Genomic DNA, 6,091 nt, shown 5'->3' with positions numbered 1-6,091 from the left:
GGAAAGGAATGGAGATGAGACGTGAGCCAGCTGTCCCTGTGCACCCGAACCACCACCGTGGCTCTGAGAGCGCCGGGAAGCTTCTTGACAACTTTGCTCAGCAAACTCTGATGTCTGGTGTTTTAAAGGACAGCTTGTGAGCCTTCACTGAGAGGAGGGTCTGTAGTGGTGTAGATTCGTTCATAAAGTACTTCTAAATCGCTGGCCATACAGGTATAAAACCCACTTTATCCAACTCCACTGTTGTCCTTTGTGTACAGAGGCCCCGTGGCTACAGATCCTCGCTCCGGTCAGATAAGGTTTAAGTTCAGTCGATCTTAATGAGATCTTAACCTGCTGGAAACATTTCCCCCAACTCTTCCTCAAAGCTCTTGGCCTGCCTGTGTAAAAAACAGTGTCTGCCCTGAAGATTACCCTGTATTATCTGTGTCCCCTTATGGTCAACCTTGACATTTTCCCAGGGGCAAGACAATATAAGCCCAAACACTGTTCGCATAACAAAGTAGTTAAATGTAAAGCATTAGCCAGGGGGTTGCAGGCTGGGGTCATTAGCTGACAGGATGGCGGGGATGGTTGGAGGGGTGGGTAGGGTTCCCTTTGCTACAGCAAAGGGAGAGGGTTCGAAACAAATTATAGTGTCTGCAGACGAAAACCAAGCAGCAAGCTAGATCAGCCACAAGAGAAAGGTCGGTCAAAGATTGTAGAGCCAGTAGGTGGCAGTCAAGGGGGCTGCCGGTGTGGCAGAGACAGGAAGCTATTGCGAGAGGAAAAAAGTCTGTCTATACTTAGATGTCTTCCAGTTCCTGAGCTGAGCAGGCAGACCTCAGATGGATGCTTACGGGCTGCAACAAGAACCGAACTGAGGCTAGGAGCTGGTGTGGAGGGGCGCAGGGGCACACAGGCTGCCCAGTCTGGGGCCTAGAGTTTAGCCTTTGCCTGAGCTCCTCCCCCCCCCTCCACCCCCCTCGAAAGAACAATTAATGCAAATCAGTGGGCAGTCTCCTGGAGAGAAGACAGTGTGTCTGGCCAGATTTCTGGAGACCATCAGAATGTCCAACAGCTTGGGGGAAGATGGGGGGGGGAACAAAAACCAAAGCCCAAAGAGCAGAGTTTGCCCAGAGTGACCAGAGGGTTTACATGAGCCAGGCTTGACAGCATCTCCACGTTAGCTGAACAAGCATTACACCCCTTTTGCACTCAAGCCCTCATTGGAGCCCCTCTGACAATTCTGGGGTGTCAGTGTTGTCACCATTGCCATGTTATGGATGAGGAAAGTATGGCAGGGAACAAAATGATAAAGCCGGTACCAGACGGAACCAAGGCTTGTGACTCATCTGGAGCCTCGGTCCAGCGCCTCCCTCAGTACAATCCGGCCCTGTCTATGTAGGCTTTACATACCCACATCTCATCTGGTTCTCACAAGGAGGACTAGCTCCTTTCCCCTGGAGAAGAGAAGGGAGCCAGGGTCCCTGAGAGCAAGCGGCAGAGCCAGGAACCTGAGTCCCCAGCTAGCGGCTCACGGTACAGAAAAGGATCCCCACCTGCCCTCAGTATGCACACTGGGCTGCATCTGTGCAGGGTTCCCCTGCCACTGGCTTTTACAGGGACTGGATGGGGAGAAGGGAAAGGCACCCACTTATTCAGGTTTTTTTTTTTCTTTCCATTTTAATAATGAAGGAAATTGAGGCCAAGAGGGAAGTAACTTGCCTCAAGTCACAGTGAATAAGAGACGCAACTGGGAGCAGAAGCCAGGTCTCCCAATATCCTTCTTCAAATCAACCTGCTTTTTACATTCATTAAAGCAGACTCCTCCACGTTGCTTATCATTGCAACTGCCAGAGACGTGTTTATTGTCAGAGTCGGAAGGAATCTCGAGTCATCTGGACCAACCCCCATTCGAGGCTTGAGCTCCCTCCAACACTTCCCACCAAGCTTTACACCTCCATCATGTCTTTGGGGAGCATTTTATATTCCTTTATATTCAACAGCATTGACTGAGTGCTATGATGTGCCAAGCACAGGTACCAGAAATAAAGATTAACAGGGGACCAAGATATACCTACAAGAAATCTGATAAAACATCACAAGTACCCTGGTAGATCTCTATCAAGTATGAGAGGCACAATGAACGAAGCGGTCAGATTTTCCAAGGATGGCGGGTAAGTTGTACACTGAATCTTAAACGATAAAGGGATAGATGGTGGGAAAGTACAGGGAGCATTAGGAGTAACAGTCCTCTAAAGGGAGGCTTTTGCCTGGGTCACTGGGAGGTACTCAAGCTACCTGGACCGGTTGGTACCAGTAGGGCAAGAGGATGGCTTGTTGGGGTGTCAAGAGATGAGTCTGGCAGGGCCTCACCCAGAGAGGAGGTGGAGAGCACAGGTTCTGGGGCCAGACTGCTGGGTCCAGTCCTACTTCCGCCCATGGACAGCGGGTAACCTTACCTACTTCTCTAGGCCTCTGTCTCCTTACTGTAGGATGGGGATGACGACAGCACCTGCCTCAGCTGGTTGTTGGGAACGTTACAGGAGTTAGTAAGATTGAAGTGTTCAGAGCAGGCCTGGCACGCAGTAAGTGCCATGTAAGTATCAGCTACGATTACTAAGGGACTTAGAAGCCATGTCGAGGAGTTTAACCTGAGAGGAGTGGGAACACGGAAAGGGTTCTAAGCAGAGTGGTGGGACAAGCTTTGGGATGAGCGCTGCGTGAGATGCCCGCCCTGGAGGAGCTAGAGGAGCTGCAGGGCCCGAGGACGTTTCAGGGCGCCCGGTAAATGTGATGAGGGCTTGACAAAAGGCAGGGCAAGGTGGCTGGTGAGGAGGTGGCTGGCTGGGCTGGGGGTTGTGCAGAGAGAGAGGTAAAGATTTCTGGCTTGAATGGCTGTGAGGAAAGTAGTGCCCTTTCCCAAGATGGTTTTGGGGGAAGATGATGAAATTGATTTGGGGTGTATGTGCTGTGTCTGGGGTGCCTGTTAGAAAGGTCTTCCTTGAGAGTATAGTAAAAAAGTGACTTTCCCAGGAAGGGATGTTTTCTGCTTTTAAACATGTTACTGTACCACACAACTGTCTTAACCTGGAGGCTGCAATTCAGATTTCATTAAGTGAAGAGAGTTTCAGTGGCAGATTTACAGGACCTGAGTGCCTGAGTGCCAGCCTGGCTCTCAGCTATAAATAGTGTGGAGATAGGAGTCGTCTGAGGTGTGTCACCATGGGAAAAGAGAGATGGGGGTCCTCGGCTCCTCCCTGACACCCCCCTCACCCTGGCACCCCGCTCTCTCCCATAGAACACTCTGTTAAGAGCCCAGGGCAAAGGCTGGGAAGGACCAAAGACATGCCAGTCAGGATGGGTCCTGGGCAGGGCTGACCCATGGCCTTAGGGATTAAATGTCTCCCAAGGAAAAGCCCACCTGCCTCGCAGGCAAGCAAAGCCCAGGTCCCGCAGACCCGGCAGTGGGCCAGGAGCCAGCACAGAGGTAGGCTGGAGTGAGAAGGAAATCGGAGAGGCCCTCTCCCGTCCGCACGGAGCTTGCCCGCTGCTGCCAGGCTGCAGCAGCAGACACGGTTACAACCACGGTGGCTGGACCGGGGCCGGCAGGAGGCTTTTATGACAAACATATTCAGCTGAGAAACATGGAAGCCTGTCTGCTTCATCAGAGCATCAAGAGCAGGATGAAAATACTGTGTTGGAAAGAAAGTCAGGATTTCTCTTTTGCAGGAGGACGCTGGCGCACCATCAGAATTAGAAGCGTTTCTTTCACAAAAATTAGCGGATGGGTGCAAATTTGCTTTTAAAGCTAGATGTCCTACTTCACCAACTAGTACTCTGTTGCGTGCAGTCACCTGGATGATTCTACTCTAATTCCTTCTGTGGGAAACCTCAAGGGAATAGCTGCACAGTTCCATGGGGTAACTCAGTAGGCCCATTTTAATCACGTGTCATTCCTGCCCAGAAAGCTGCCACGGTCCCACTTCCCACTTGCTTTCCTCACCAAACTCCTGAGCTTGGCGTTAAAGGCCTTTGGCTCACAGCCTCCCACACCTACCCAGCCCCCTTCCCGTGAACACCCCATATACCTGTTCATCGTCCTGCCTTTGCCCATGTTGTTCCGTCTGCTTGGAATGCCCTTCCCTCCCTCCTCTGGGAGCTCCTGTTTTTCCTTCCAGGTGTAACTCCCAGTAATAGTTCCTCAATCCTTTCGGAACTTTCTGTCTCTCCTATCCTGCATACTGGGTCCTACCACCTTGCCTTTGCCTACACCAGCACCCCTGCCAGGAAGGCCTCCTGACCTCCCACACGACCCGTCTCTTCCTTGCAAGGCTGACTCAGGCCGACACCCACCAGGATGCTTGGATTAACCAGCCTCTGTCCTCACAAATCATTTGCTCGCTCTGTTCGGATACAGTTTGTAGGCCTTCTTGAATCTGGCGGCAAGACTTTGAGTCTCTTCTCCCATAAAAGGTTGTAAAGGTTCTTGAGTCAGGGAACTAGCTTTCTGCTACCCCTTATGTCACCTCGCACAGTCCTGGGCAAACAAAAGATGCTCCCAAAGTGCTCACTGCAACTAACAACGGGCGTGACTTGACTGAGCCACTGTCTAGAAGGGCAGTCCCTCCCGGGCCTCAGTTTCTCCAGAAGAGAACTGGAGGGAGGAGCCTGAGGTCCCGTCCAGCTCTGGCATGCTGGGCTCCTGCCATAACATCAGCAAGTCTCTGGTGATAGGAATTGGGCCTGGATTTTGGAATCATAGACTCTCAGGACAGAGAGTCCTCAAGGGCCATTTCTTCTAGCCTCCAGCTGACCCTGGGGTCCCTCCTACAGCACCCCTGACTCTAGTCATCCGGAAACTTCTGTCCCTAGAAAGAAGTCCTCCAAGCCATCTTGCCACTGGAAGACCAAAGCTGGATTTGCCTTGAGATAGGCACCGAGGGACACATAAGAAGCTTAATCTAAGCTGAGAGAGAGAGAAAAAAAAAGTGAGATTACTGCATATCAGAAAAGAACTCAAGGCTTTTAAGTGCTGGTTCTGCAGCCAGATCACAGCTGGGCCAACAGAGCCCAGGTCGCAGGCCTTCCTCAACAATTCAATGTAGCTATCACCTCCGTTACACCATGATAATTCTAATTCGTAGTTGTTTGTGTTTGTTCTCTTTTATTTCAGATAAGGACACTTCAGATAAACCAGGACACCTGACCTGGTGTGGGTGTTTTTGTTGTTTTTGTTTGATGGACTTTTCTAGATCTGCAGCTCTAGAAAAAGTAGCAGCTGGAGTAAGCAATGAATAAATAGCCTCTTAAGAACAGGAATCTACACCTTCAACAGCCAGTGCCCTATAGGACTTTGACAAATGTTTGTTGAATTGAGTAGCTCTGTGGTTATCTATGCATAGGTTCTGTGAGTACCTGCCTCGTGCATATACACTTATATACTCATCCCCATTCTTCTAGGCCTTCCATGTATTAACCTAGCTTCAGATTCATCATAGGAAGTGACATACCTGAACTCTGAGATGTGCTTTAGTATTAAGCTCCTTGCATTTTACTGAGTGTTAGAAACAAAAAAGAGAAACACATTTAGAGCAGGTTTGAATTTGATGAAAAACTCACTGAAGACATTGTCCTTTAGAAATATAGTTATTTCATAATTCAATCCCAGAAAGAAGCTTTCTTCTTTTTAAAAAACTCATTATGCTTCCTTCTCTTCTGTGACAAGAATAATGTAACTTGGTTTGTCTTCCCCCTGCCTTGATTCTAGGAAACTCACAGCTGAATATAATGATCAATTAAGTTAACAGACCTACTCCTTTCCTTGTTTTTTTTCTCTTATTTTCCTATAGCTTTATCAGACATACTCCGCTTTGGACACTCTATCAAGTTCTTTAAGCAGCCGGCAGGAATACACATGAGAAATAACTAGGCACAGAGCTTGAGAACACTTAGCATCTGGAAGTAAGTCGGTGATTGGTCTCCGTTTTTGTTCAACTGACTAGTATTTCTATTTGGTGTTTGCTCCTAAGAAAGACTGCGACATTTTCTTTCTTTTCTTTTCTTTTTTTTTTTTTTAAGAAAAAAATACAACCTATGTCTTTAACTG

The 6,091-nt window shown here is 49.0% G+C and overlaps 1 protein-coding gene and 1 long non-coding RNA gene across 5 annotated transcripts in view; one reads left to right on the top strand and one right to left on the bottom strand.

The window, feature by feature from the left end:
* Positions 1-6,091, bottom strand: part of TMOD1 (tropomodulin 1) — a 103,100-nt gene that overhangs the window by 25,286 nt on the left and 71,723 nt on the right. The gene's annotated exons all lie outside the window — the stretch shown is intronic.
* LOC309634325 lies at positions 7-6,057 on the top strand. Its single transcript, XR_014247983.1, has 2 exons — positions 7-2,159; positions 5,835-6,057. It is a non-coding gene; the product is annotated as an uncharacterized lncRNA (long non-coding RNA).

This window comes from Balaenoptera borealis (genome assembly GCF_965194805.1).
Source record: "Balaenoptera borealis genome assembly, chromosome: 8".
Classification (NCBI taxonomy): domain Eukaryota; kingdom Metazoa; phylum Chordata; class Mammalia; order Artiodactyla; family Balaenopteridae; genus Balaenoptera; species Balaenoptera borealis.
Note: the sequence above shows the minus strand (reverse complement) of the source record. Positions and strands in the feature narration are given on the sequence as shown.